This window comes from Tamandua tetradactyla, chromosome 2, assembly GCF_023851605.1.
Source record: "Tamandua tetradactyla isolate mTamTet1 chromosome 2, mTamTet1.pri, whole genome shotgun sequence".
Classification (NCBI taxonomy): domain Eukaryota; kingdom Metazoa; phylum Chordata; class Mammalia; order Pilosa; family Myrmecophagidae; genus Tamandua; species Tamandua tetradactyla.
The window spans coordinates 88,754,302-88,768,329 of NC_135328.1; the positions used below are offsets into that span (position 1 = coordinate 88,754,302).

A 14,028-nucleotide genomic window follows, 5' to 3' on the forward strand; every position below is an offset into this window, starting at 1 on the left:
GATTTTCCTCAGCCACCCCATCCTCAACCTTCACTGTTCTTAATCTTCCCTCTTTCTCCAACGGTTTGCTCCCAAGAGGAGGGCAATTCTGGGCTCTCATATAGTCATTTTAAAAGAAAGAAACAAGTTCCTTTTCCATCAAAGGCTCATAATGCAACCGGAGAGGCAACACATCCCTGTATAAAATAAAACAAAAGTAAAAATGGGTGATGTAGTATAAATCACGGGTAAGTGTTGAAGGCATGAGAGGTAAGGCCGACAATGGATAAGGAAGACAAGATTCCTGAAAAGAGTGGGTCTTCTGCTGGAGTGAGAAATGGATTTGCATTAATGAAAAAAGTGGGAAAGAGGGTTAATGGTACCCATTATTCAGTCCATGAATTAGAGAGACCCTGGCATGGGTGTTGATGACAAGCTTGAACACAACCATTCCTTAATTCACATACCATTTTACATTTTACAAAGTACTTTTACATACATTATCTCATTTGCTTATCACCCCGATTGTGTGGTATGAGAAGAAAGGATATTACTAATCCCCATATTGTAAATAAAGATTTTGAGGACCAGAGAAGTTTGGAACCCTGCCAGAACTTCCTGCAGGAAGAAAGGATGGAGCTAGAATCAAATATTCGCTGGTCCCATTCAGCGTTCTCTCTGGCATTGTACACACCCACCTCTTAGACTGCCAACCTCCCCACCACATTACCAGAGGGTCTTTCCTTCTTGATAAGTTCCTCATATTCTCTACCCATCAAGACCCCAGGAAACTTTTTTTAGCTAGACATTGAGTTTGGGTCCACCGTGAGGTCTGTGTCACTAAGAAATCATTTTCTCTGTTATTTTTTAGCCCATGATCAAGATCCTGTTTGGAGATATCAGAAATTTTGAGGGACAGGCTCAAAATCTTTCATGTGTTTTCTGCATCTGCTTTTAGAGCAGATACCATTGATCCATGGCAGCTCCCTTTGGAGCACTACTACAAGTTTCAAACTTCAGAAATTGTTCCTATCCCTTCAATCGCCATGGTTTCTTCCTACTAAATCCCAGCCCATACCTCCCTTAACATTCTAAGGCAAAAGTGATACCTCTTTTGCAAATTTCTCCCTTGCTTATTGTCTTTTCACCTATTTAACTGTTAGTCTGAATACACCCTGAGAAGAGTGTGCGTGTCTTATGCTTATTTTATATTCCCCACAGCAGGAAGCCCATGGGCATATACTAAATATTTCTTGCTCAATGGATTTGGGGTATCTGTTTCTATCTCAACAAAATGAAACAGTATGGTTTGACTTTGAGAGTCTTATAATGAAAATGCTCATCAGCAAATTGTAATTTATCTGCATGCATTTAACAGGACTTTTTTTTTTTTTTTTTTTTTTTTTTTTTTTTTTTTAAGAGAGAGGGAGGAAGGGAAGGAAAGACAGAGAAGGAAGGAAGGATGAAAGGAAGGAAGGGAGGAAGAAAGGGAAACATCTTTACACGTTTTCTTATTTTTTATTATATTTTGTTTGTTTGTTTTGTTTTTTACATGGGCTGGGGCCGGGAATCGAACCGGGGTCCTCCGGCATGGCAGGCAAGCACTCCTGCCCGCTGAGCCACCGCGGCCCGCCCTTAACAGGACTTTTTAATATATTAAAAGCTGTATTTGAAACATTTGTTTTATCTTATTTTTATCTCTTTTGAAAGTAGCATTGTTCAATTCATTTCAGTAACTACATAAACTTGGAGCTAAGGTATAATTCTGCCTCTTGATCGTAAAACAATCATAGGTATCTCTTTACCAATTCAATTGAAATGATCAACTTTTTGATCCGCTTCAACCACAGAGAAAGCTTGAATCTGTAACATAGGTTCTAAAGAAAGTAAAGGAGATATTTTACGTGCCTGGGGGGAAGTTTTAGCATTGTACAAATTAATTTCACCCTTCCATAATCTTTCTGGGAGTTTCATATATGCAGGCCAATCGAATCATGAAATTAAACCTAATCCTATTTAAGTCACACAGACTATGAGATGATATTATTTTAGGATTGCCTCCTTCTCTTCATTAATGTATTGCTAAAGTAAACAGTTTTATTTCCTTCCACCCCAGCATTTGTTCATGGTGATAACTAGTTCCAAAATATTACTAAAGTTAGATAACAGATCGTGATTTTTTATAATGAAATTTCATTCATCACTGAGCCAGTGTTAAATTTCTAGTGTTTCATGCGCTATTTTAAGCTTGGGTACAATTTCTGCCATCTATATTAGTTTCAGCAAATGAAGAAACCACGAGTCTGCACTCTTCTACTATATTATTTTAAACTTAATGTTATTAGAGTTATAGTGCTTGGAGACAATGGCAACGATGTCCTACAACCAATTCTGAAGGCAGTAGGAAATTGAGAAAGTAGTTTAATAAATAGATCATTCCTTTGCCTTTCTAAAGAAAATTGTATATATCTGAGCAGCTTTCTCAAGATAATACAATCTGCATGTTTAAAAGGAAGCAATTCCCCCCAGTTTATTCACTTAAATGAAATCACTATTGCTCACAGATGTATTCCTCTGGCTTGCCCCATGCCAACACCCTGACTTGTGGAGTTGGAAGGAAAAGAGACAGGAAATAAACTTCCACAAGTGTTCAGGATTTGGAAGAAGAGCAACTGGAGATTTTAAATAGCTTTCTTTGATTTTGTTTTTTAATTTTTGCAAAAGCAAACTACAGGGGGCAGCAAATATTAACTGGCTCAACATCATGCTGAACCTTGGAATTAACACGGGCTGGACTGCTCAACCTCTCTTTGATGAGAAATGCCCAACTTTTTTTCTATAATGTAGAGCTTTCTCCTGGCTTTTGTTTCAAGATATGTAATAGTTAAATCTGGAAGTGTTTTGCCCACCTGCTTTGCAAGCTAAAGTCCAGATGAGTCTCTTATATTTCAGCACTGTTTTTTATCTTCTTTAAATTCTGCAATCAAGTGTTAAGTGATGAAGTGTCATGTATTATAAAACCCAGGCATCATCTGAACATTAAAGTGAGTGCAGTGGCACTGGAACCACACATGTACATAAGGGGTGCTACAAAATGCTGTGCTACAAAGGACATTTTATTATCTCTCGATTTTATTTAGCCAGAGTAAGTTGAGTTTGAATTTTCTTGAAATTTTGAAGTTTGAAGGTTGCATCGCCTGAGAGATGGTTTCCAAATACTTGGTGTATTTAAAAACCAAACTCACTGTGGCTGAATTTCCCAAGTAAAACTCACAATCTGTTTTATTGAAAGAAGGGGGAAAATGGGCATATATTACTGTTGAACTTAACTTATTAAATGTTGAACTTGACTTATGCTTCTATTTTTTTTATTTTTTGCATGGGCAGGCACCTGGGTCTCCAGCATGTCAGGCAATAACTCTGTCTGCTGAGCCACTGTGGCCTGCCCGATGCTTTTATTTTAAGGACAAAGAAGAGGGAAGTGCCAGAAGTTCTTTGAAGGGCTCTGATCTCATCGTGGTACATTTTAGAAAACAGTATCTCATAGAGGTTTGGTATGGCTCATTCTCCCCTTCCTGGGAAAGTCTGAAAGACAGAGGAGGAAGCATTGCCATTTTTAACTCTACCTCAAAGCCTATGCTTTGAATTATCAACAGCTATTAGAAGTGTCACAGAATTCTTTAAGTGTTGATAAATGTAGTTACCGACATCGAGTAGGAGTGTTGCAGGAGACTTAAGGCAAAAATCAAATGAGTTTCCAGCTTAAAAACGGGAAATGGAAAGCTGTGACACCATATATGCAAAGGGACAGTGCTGAACTGAAGTGAGAAGGGAGGAGACAGGTTCATGTACTGTTTGTTTTCATAATGAAATATGACAGGGGCGGGCCGCGGTGGCTCAGCGGGCAAAGTGCTTGCCTGCCATGCCGGAGGACCTCGGTTCGATTCCCGGCCCCAGCCCATGTAAAAACAAACAAACAAACAAAATATAATAAAAAATAAGAAAATGTTTAAGATGTTTCCCTTTCTTCCTCCCTTCCTTCCTTCCATCCTTCCTTCCTTCTCTGTCTTTTCTTCCCTTCCTCCCTCTCTCTTTAAAAAAAAAAAAAAAAAAAAAAAGAAATATGACAAATAAGGCACAGGAAGTATTACAAAACCACCTAAATGTTCATCAACCCAGATTAAGTAAATGTTAAGTTGTCATATTTACCTCAATTTTTTCCTTTATCAAAGAGCATTTTCACACTTTTCTTGTGGTATATTGTTCATTCAGAGAACTAAGCATTTAGTAAGTATACAGTTCAGTGACTTTCCATACACAGAAAAGGCCTATGCAACCGCTACCCAGCACAAGAAACAGAACAGATCAAGCACTACATAAAACCCCTCCATTCCCCCTAACAGACTCTACTCCCAAGGGAACCCACTCTCCTGACATATAACATGATACATGAGCTTTGCCTTTGTTTTATATAAATCATACAGTAAATTCCCTGCTGTATGGTTTCTGTAGCTCAACCTCATGTATATGAGATTCATCCATACTGTTGCATGCAGTTATAGAATGTTTATTCTCATGGATAAATGATGTTTTATTTATTTAATATCATGTTCTATTATTTAATCTGAAGATAAGTATCTAAATAGAATGTTAGAGATGCCATATTTTTGATCTGTATCCTTTCTATTGTTTACTTCTTCTACATATACATATATATCCATTAATGATATATAAGATGGTTCTGTGTGTTTTAAAAATTTAAATGGTAGTTTACTATATATGCCATTCAACAATTTGTCTTCCTCTCTCAACATTATGTTACAGATATGTTTCTACTTTGATGCATGCATACATAGCCCATATTAACTCCTGAGTTGAGTCCACTGTATAAAGATACTGCATTTAAAAATGCGTAACCTATTGATGGCCATTTAGGTTATATTCTTCTAGTGCACATGTGCAAGAGGTTCTCAGTGCATTACCTAGAAATGTTACTGCTGGTCAGGGAGTGTGTGCCTTTACATCTTTACTGCATAGTGCCAAATTGCTCTCAAAGCAAATGCAGCAAAAAGTTATAAGATCTAACATGTTTCCCACATGTGTCAACACTTGGATATGTCAGACTTCTATTTGTTGGCTTCTGTTTGGTTGATTTTGCCAGTTTGCTGGAGAAGGAACGGCATTTCCCTGAATTGCTGCTCATGTTGAGCATTTTGGTCATTCCTTAGTCATTTCACTTTCTGTTTCTATACAATCTTTTTGCTTTTTCTACCCTCAGCTCCCTTCTCCCTCTCCCTGCAGATTTTATAGGTGCCAATACAGATTTGTATCTCCTTCTCTCCTACTAATTAACAAAAGGGGGGGGGGGTGTAGCTCAATGCAATGCTAATACATCAAATACTAATCTGTTTGCCTGTTCTCTTTAGCATCTCCATCAACTTGCTTCCAGTTCCTGCTGAATCAGTTATTTTATCTTGTGTATCATCAACATTCTTCTCTCTCTGATCTCTTTGGGAAAAAAATACCCCCAAGTCTCTTCCATCCTAAATATTTTTTTCTTTATTCAGCATCCTAATCAAACGTGTAACTTGTCCATTTCCTCTTCACTATCAGACTCCTGAAGGGCTTAATATTTGTCCCCTGTCCTCATATCTCACTGTAATCTGCCTCTACTATTCCATTGAAATAGACAATCAAAATCAACGACCTCCTAACTTTCATGACAAATGCCAACTCTATTGTCTTTATCTTATTTCATTTATATGACCCTCATGCCCAAATCCCCACCCTTCCCACATTCAGTGAACACGTACATGTATTTTTTAAACCTTGTATTGCAATGTATGCAATTATCTCTGATAAGAAGGATTCTAGAGGATTTGCACTTCTCCATCTCTGTATAGTACAGAACCTTAGCAAAGCAAATGTTTGTGAATGAATCAATAAATTGGACAAGGGTTTTTCTTGGGTGTCTTCCAGTTCTAACACACTGGTTCAGCATCCATGAGGATGAAGAAAGAGACTTTCATCCTATCTGGCCCCCCTTTCCCACCATAAATGGTCCTCCCCCGATGGAGAGGTTTTGTGCCAGAACCTGAAGGAACTTTATACTGGTCAGAACAAAATTCCTGGCACAAACTTAGAAAAATCAGTTTGGCTGGAGCAAATCTCCATGCTTAAGTCTGAGGCTCCGGAGGAGTCAGATGAAGGCCAGAACAGTGGAATTTCATCCCTTCCCTTCCATTTCCCCACTCATTTAGAAAAGAAAAAAGAGGATGTGAGAGAAAGCAAAGGGAAGAATATGTGTAGGAATACAAGAAAGAAAACAAGAGCACCCAAAGGGGTATTAAGAAGAAAAAGATAATCATAAGGAATTTTCACTGACTTACTCGAGTAGACATAAAATGAAATATTTTATAAGAGAATTAACTTTTAGATGAGCCAAGGCTACCCAACACTAAAATTGCTGGATCCCAAGTGATTTTAGGCTGTCAAGGAATGACTTTATTTTACTTTAAGAGGCTCCCAGAACTCTCAAGACTGTAAATACTAATAAATGCTTTCAGGAGCTCATTCCTTGCAAAAGGCACCATTAGGCACTGGGTTACTTGGCCCAGTCTTGCCTTGTGAGATGTGTGATGATATCCTGCTTCCAGCACCATATTTGAGTAGCAGGGGGCAGAATTCAGGCCCTGTGTGGTTTTCCTACAGAAAAGAAATTGTTGTTTTCCAAAATCATCAGTTGTTAATTTGTGTTAAATTGTATGCTACCAATTCATGCATAGATAAAAAATAACCCCTTAAGTATTAGCATTTTTTTAGTGATAAATTTTTTCCATGTTTCTTAAAGAACTCTTACCTAAAACAAACAAGAAAGAAATGTGACATTGATTCAAAGCATAGAGGTTCTGAGAAGGGTGTACAGCACCCCATAGGTTAAAATACAAGGGGCAACTGATTTCCTAAAGAACTGGATCCTTATTCTAAAAGTAATAAATTCCACTTAAAAAAATTCCCATGATTTATGTACATTTTATAGGTAAATGGCAACTCATGAAGAATCATAGGAGGTTGTTGAATCCCATCTATTAGTAAGAAGGCATATTTTGTTCATTTCCTCTTTGAGACAGGCTGTTGAATGTGGCCTCCTTACTCCACATTTTAGCCTGCTTTCACAATAAAATAACAAATGAAAATAGTCCATTATAATTGCACCTTGCCTACTAGAGCTCACTGTATCTGGAATAATGGCTGTGCTGTATAAATAGCAAATAGATTATCTGCTTGCCTACAATGGTATGGAAGGCAAAACTCTCTTAAAATAAAGTCACATTTAGCACAAAATTGGAAGTGAGATTGCTCTAGAAATGGAGATGTTTAAGGGCACCTGAAAATAGCAACCAAATAAGTTACATTAAAATAAAGTTATGTCTATGCAAAGGTCAAAACCACTCTTTGTATAACACACATTTTTAACTACATTGCCATACTGATTTGGCCCTGACCCAAGAGATGAATTCTATCTAGTGAATGTTTCTGTGTGATCTGTGAGTAGCCAGGTACAAATGGGAGGAAGCTATGAACTTATGAAAGTTGGCATGATCTCTGCCAGGGACCAAAGACTTAGGCTTGTGCACATCCAAATAAGAACATGAAATGGAAAAAGGCAGGGGCCCCCTACTCCCTGCTTTTATTACACCTAATAAAAGAACAATTCCTCATCTATCTAGATAATATTGCTTTTCTATGTGTTTCATTCTCAATTCCATTTCATTTTGAGATGCTGTCTTAGTTTCCTTATTGCCTATGCAAATACCATGAGACGTGATGGTTTAAACAGAGGAGATTTATTGGCTTACAGTTTTGAGGCTAGGAGATGTCCAAATCAAAGGTGATGCTTTCTCCCAGAAGACTGTGGCCTTCTGCGGCTGGGGCTGGCTGCCGTCAGTCCTCAGTCCTTGGCTCCTCTGTCACATGGCAATGCTCCCTCTGTGGCTATCTCCTCTCCCTGTGACCTTCCCTGTAACAGGATTAAAACACATGCTGTGCCACACATAACTAAAGGAAGCTCATCAAAAAGTCCTATTTACAAGGGTTCATGCCCACAGGAATGGATAAAATTAAGGAATGTGTTTTCTGGAGTATATGGCTCCAAACCGCCATTAATGCTATGTAAGCCTTTTGCTCTAGTCCTTGTTTAAGGTCATAAATACCAGATTAGATATTAGCATATTTCTGATAAGAATTTCTCTAAGTACATTCTTTTGACCATGCATTCAATTCAAATATGGGCAAGGAATATCACCAAGCAGACTGGTGATCTCAATGTGTACTTTTCTCATTCATTCCTGTAATATATATCTAATATTGCCTACTATGTGGAAAGGAACTTGTTAGGAACTGGAGATTGAGGGGTAAACAAGACAAATGCATTATGCAATGCTTCCTCTCACACTTAGACACACGTACATTTTCTCTTTCCCTCTTTATTTACTCCATTTCCCTCTATTTCTGCTTTTACTGAATATAATCATCATCATCATCATCAAGACATCCAAGACAAAATCCAGGAAGCCATCCTACACCAAAGCTCTTTCCCCCTCTTCATTCCAATGCGAGTACATTCCTTAGTCTGTACTCTCATGGGTTTCTACCTAGAACACTGCATTAGCATGGATATGGGACTAATGATAAATGCAATAAAAATATTTATTTAATATCTCGAAAAACAAATAAGAGTTCTATATCCAATATTGCAGTTGATCTTCACAATAACCCCATGAGAAAAAATATCTTATCTCTATTATGGAGATAAGAAAACTAAGGCTCAAAGCCTTGGAGTTAAGAAGTGGAATAACCTGGATTTGAACCCTAGGCTATTTGAAAATCTGTGTTCTCTCCACTATTCAGTGCTGCTTCACATCCTATGTAGTCTTCCCTGACAGGCCTTCTCACTCCGGGATGTTTCCAGTAGAGATCTCTTTACACATGCTGTTATCTCATCACTCTGAGGTGATATTTTATATCTAAGGTGAGGCATCACTGTTAGAAACAGCCATAAAAAGACTCAAGGTGAAGTACTTAATTTTAGAATGGATCGTTAGACTGTAGTCTGGTGAAGTTGGGAAAAGCCCTTTCACAAAAGCCCCTATTGTAAATTTTAGTTTCATAGCTGGTAAGATACTGCTGTTCATCTTTTTGTTTCTTTGTCTAAAATCCCTTTGAGACTAGAGCAGGATTATTTTATTATTACGTTTTTAGTAATGCAGTGCCAGAAAGCTAATCTGCTTTAATTCTAGCTTTCAGAAAACAGGTATAAAACTGTATCTGAGGTATAATATCAAGTGTTCAGATGATGGGATCCAATTATATAATAAATGTGAAAGTGCTTTGTAAATTATAAATGGCCATGCAAATGAAAGTATTATTATATTGGTAGGTAAACCTAGTCTTTCATATAGTATTTGATCAGTACTCTTTAAAAAAAGTGAAACATTGGAACCAATGCCATTTGCTTATTCTATAGTGAAAAGCATCATTTTTTCTTTTAAGTTTTGTCATGAAAAATGCAACTATTTTGTTTAAAACTCCTAAATTTGTGCTCATATACACTAAATTTCTTAATGTGCTACATGGTAGATGTGTCGGAACTTGTGGCCTTACAAGAAGTGAAATGGCTCTTCCTGTGCATTTGGGAAAGATAAAACTCGAGATCAAAAGACTGACAGTTTCTCTTTACAACTTGTTTGCATACATGGTTGGACATTCTGGTGGGATCATCATAAAAGGTAGATATATTAATATGCATATTGTGAATTTTTACATGGCAACTGCAGAAAAGGGTGAGGTTATCAAATTTATAAATTTTGAGGATGTAGTTTGCGCCCTGCAAGTGTAGATTTTATAACTGCTTCCTTTGAAGAAAAATCACATCTCTTTGTAACTGGAATGGATTCTGAAGAAACAAAGCTTCAAGAGCTTCAGATGGGCAATAAAAAATGTTGTAATCTCTTACAGGAGAGACATGATTTATAAGGGAATGTATTTTTTATGACACATGGATGTTTGCAACAGACCTGGCCAGTAAGTAAGAAGATTTAAAAGGAAAGAACAGTGACATAACTTTCCTTTACAGGTGTTATTTGGCTTAAAACAACCTTTGCTGACCCAGTGACTGAATCATTTTGGATGTGTGCAAGTAGGGTTTGTGTAACAAATGTGTACTTCTTTTATCTGTGTGCAGGAGCCAGCACCTGGCTGTTTTTAATGAAATAGGAATAAAATGATCTGAATGTGTCTGTGTTTGACAGCTGTCTTAAACCAGACTTTGGGAGCTCAGTAAAGCTATGTCTCTGCCATCATACTCTCACTTTAAGGAGAGGCAGCAGAGTGCAGTGGTTGACGGTAAGGGTTATAGAGTCGGATAAACCTGAGTTCAAAAGCTCATTCTGTCATCTGCTGCATTTTTAAGACCTTGGGTGAATCACTTATATTACATTTCTTCACTTATGTCATATATTAATAAAGGCAACTTAGAGGATAATTTTTGAGGATTAAATAATAGCATGCACTTTAAATACTGAGCACAGTGTAGTACATTGTAAATAATCAACAAAGGCTTGATATGATTTTTCACTCATTTCCAAAGCATTTAGTGAATAATGGCCATGAATCAGATGAAATATACAAGTGTAGTTTGTGTGTGTATATCTTCAAATAATGAAGCACACCCCCACACCGCCTCTGCTTTATATGAAAATGTATAATTAGAGTTTTTAAGCAGTTTCTATCCACTAGCACATTAGCAAACAACAAACACTATTGCATGGTACAGAGTTTGTTTACTTAGCAAAATGCAGATAATGCAGCTGCTTCATATAACAGTCAAACAAGGGTGTGTGTATGTGTGTGTGTATGTGTGCTGTTTGCAGAGTAAATTGAGCCCTGGGACTACATTTAATTAGAATGTGACATCATTTAGAAACTTGAATTATTCAAATCCTGCATTTTAAATAAGTGTTCTTAGTTATTTAATAAAATCAGTGGAATTCGGTATATGTCCATGCCCCCTGCCCTGCCTGACTACCTGACTACATTCAATCAACTAGAACTTAAAAAGAAAAGTGGTATAAATAACTAATTTCAAAATCCATAATGTCTATGTCATGATATAGCTATCTGGGTCAAAATATACGTTCTGGAAAATAATGACCACATGCTATAAAATATAATTGATATAACAGCATAGGTCAATAAGGTGAGTCTTCATTCTGTCCACAGACATTAGCATTTTAAAAGATTCCCTACGGTAATTGCATAGTTAGTGAAATACCATTATGCATATCTTTCCATGTATAGTGATGCCTGTGTCTATATGATACTGAACATCTGTATGAAAATAAAAAAGCTCAATCAACTCTCCAGATGTCCCCAAATATTAGTGTGCTTGGCTTATGGACAAAACAGCTGGACTTTTTTCATTTCATTCTCTTCTAAATGTTTAGACTCCTGTAGACACAACCTCTTTTTTCTTTCCTAGCACTCACCTTTGGGATTACAGCTGAAATATTGAAAAATGAAGCGTTTACCATATAAACATGCCCCTCCTTTGTTGAAAGAGGCTGTTAATCAGAGATCTTCTAGGTCATACATGGGTGTTGGTTGTCAAGACGACGACAATGAAAAACTTAACAGGAGAGGGATCACAGAAGTTGTTTAACCTAAGAAATAAAATCCTCCATATGTCTGTGGTTGGAGAAATTATCTGATCTGAAATCGGTAAGTTTAGGTTTCTGATGATTGAGACAGTGTTTTAGAGTGGAAAGGCACAGGTACTGGCCTCAGAAAATCTTGGGTGTGAGTTCAAGCTCTGTTCCATACTTGCAACATTGTGAATAGCTACTTAAATTCTATGATCCTTATTTCCTCTAGGGGTAACCAACAGACCTGGTTATTCTCCCTGTTAATACCCTGTTAATGCCCTGGAAAATCCTTCATTCCCAAGCAAATGGGATGGTTAGTCAACCTAAATCACAAGTCTAAGATGAAGGTAGCAAACACTTCCTCATAGAGCTGTAGAGCATACTGATAATAAGTAAAGCATCTCGCACAGTATAAAAGAACAGGGACCTCGAATGGGAACTATTATTTTCATAATAAATTCCATTCGCATTTCCTATTCTGTCTCCTGTCAGACCACAGGCTCAGTTGTTTTCATTTTATTCAAAGCAAGCATCACTTCACTTGGCTATGATAGACACTGTAATTGATCCCATCGCTTTCTCAAAAGGACATAAATTTCTACACTGTATTCTCTATCACTGATGTAATGGTCATGAACTTTACTCATCTCCATGGAATCCAAGAGATAACTTTTTGTTTGCCACCACGCAGACCTGTTACGTCTCACATGCACACTGTGGAAACTCCAGTGCCCACCCAAGTCTTTCACACAGTGGGCACAGATACTTGTTAAATGAAAGAATGATGCATGGCAGTAAAATAGAAAAATACAGGTGACTGTGGCAAACCAATAGAGCAAACATTAAATTGCACCCTTCTCTTCTCTAGAGCTCATCCTTTCTATCATCAATTGTACTTTACTTACTGCAGAAACATTGTTTCTCTCAAGAATCAATCAAGTGTTCTTCCTTTCCAGAACCCCAAAACCTTCAAAATGCCTATTGATCTTTACCAACAAATCAGTCTAGACTGTTCCCTCTTTCTCTCTGGACACCACGGTGCCCCCTGGCTCTCAAGCATTTGGTTGCTCAGCTGCTTTATCAAAACACACACAGGCATTTCCAGCCTCATAACTTGGTACAGAACCAAATCATACTTCTGCTTCCAGCCCTCTTAATGCCTAAAACTCATTGGCCAGCCATAAAGAGCAGCAGGCAACAAAGTCATTATTTACTTTCTCTCCCTTGCAAATAAGGGCCCTTCTTCTCCAGAAGTTTTACCTAATGAGCATCCCCGCCCCCTCCACCCTCCCCCAACCCCCACATGCCCCCCCCCCCCCCCCCCCCCCGTTTCTACCTGGCAGTCTCAGCACAGCCATCTTCCCAGAGCACCAGCTATTGTAAACACACAGAGCCAGGTTTTGAATTTCAATTCTGCCATTTACTGCCAGAAGGCATTAAATAAGTGTTCTAACCTTCCTGAACTTTGATTGCTTCTTTGACAAAACGGGGATAGGAATTGTACTTATGATAAAATGGGGATAAATAATTATGAATTTAAATGAGGATAAAAATGCTTGGGGTCAAGTACACCATCTATGACAATTCACTAACTCTCATTTGCTGTAATCCTCTCATCATTCTAAATGACCTATTTCTCTCTCCTAGAATTTTCTGGAAGAAGGTAATTGGGATAATTCTTGAATATATACCCCCAAGCACTTTATGTTCTCTTTGGTAGGCTCTTTATATCCATTACTGGACTGCTTCTTGTAACTATAGAACTCCACTCTTTTAGGAAAGAGGGTTTAGACCAGAGATGGGGTTTGAACCAAAACATTTAATTGCCCTAAGTTATTATAAAAATGACTACATGAGACCTAAATAAAAGAAAGTCCTCAATGGGGAATTTTCAAAACTATGGAGGAGAGAGGAAAGCTTACACTCTTGACCTCCCACCTCAGCATTTTTCTTCCTTCCACTTTCAAGTGGTAAGTAATCAATATGTCAGAGTTCATCTATATCTAAATCCAATAAGTCTGACCTTAGGGATAGTTACTCATAGTTCCCAGCAGGTGTGTACTTGGAAGAAATCATCTGTGCCCTTTGTTCAGTTTTAAATTACCTACGTTTATGGTCCTGACCAATTAAGCCTAGCAGCACTGCCCACTGAATATCCAAGGAACAGCTATTTTAAGCATCCATGTATTTGTGCTGGAAAGGATTTTAAGAAATCACCTATCACTATTTAATCCACACAGAACAAATCTGAGAGTTGAAAATGTGTTATAGTTTTCATCTAACTCTATCTACAAGTTGCTGGTCTATGGATAATGCTACTTAACCATGAGGTCCCTTGACTTGATCA

The 14,028-nt window shown here is 37.7% G+C and overlaps 1 protein-coding gene and 1 long non-coding RNA gene across 2 annotated transcripts in view; one reads left to right on the forward strand and one right to left on the reverse strand.

The window, feature by feature from the left end:
- PTPRD (protein tyrosine phosphatase receptor type D) overlaps positions 1-14,028 on the forward strand; it is a 685,849-nt gene that overhangs the window by 117,942 nt on the left and 553,879 nt on the right. The window lies entirely within an intron of this gene.
- The window catches only part of LOC143673549 (uncharacterized), a 28,222-nt gene continuing 21,857 nt past the window's right edge, over positions 7,664-14,028 (reverse strand). The window contains exon 3 of the long non-coding RNA XR_013170438.1: positions 7,664-7,999. This is a non-coding gene — a long non-coding RNA (uncharacterized LOC143673549). The remainder of the gene's footprint in view (positions 8,000-14,028) is intronic.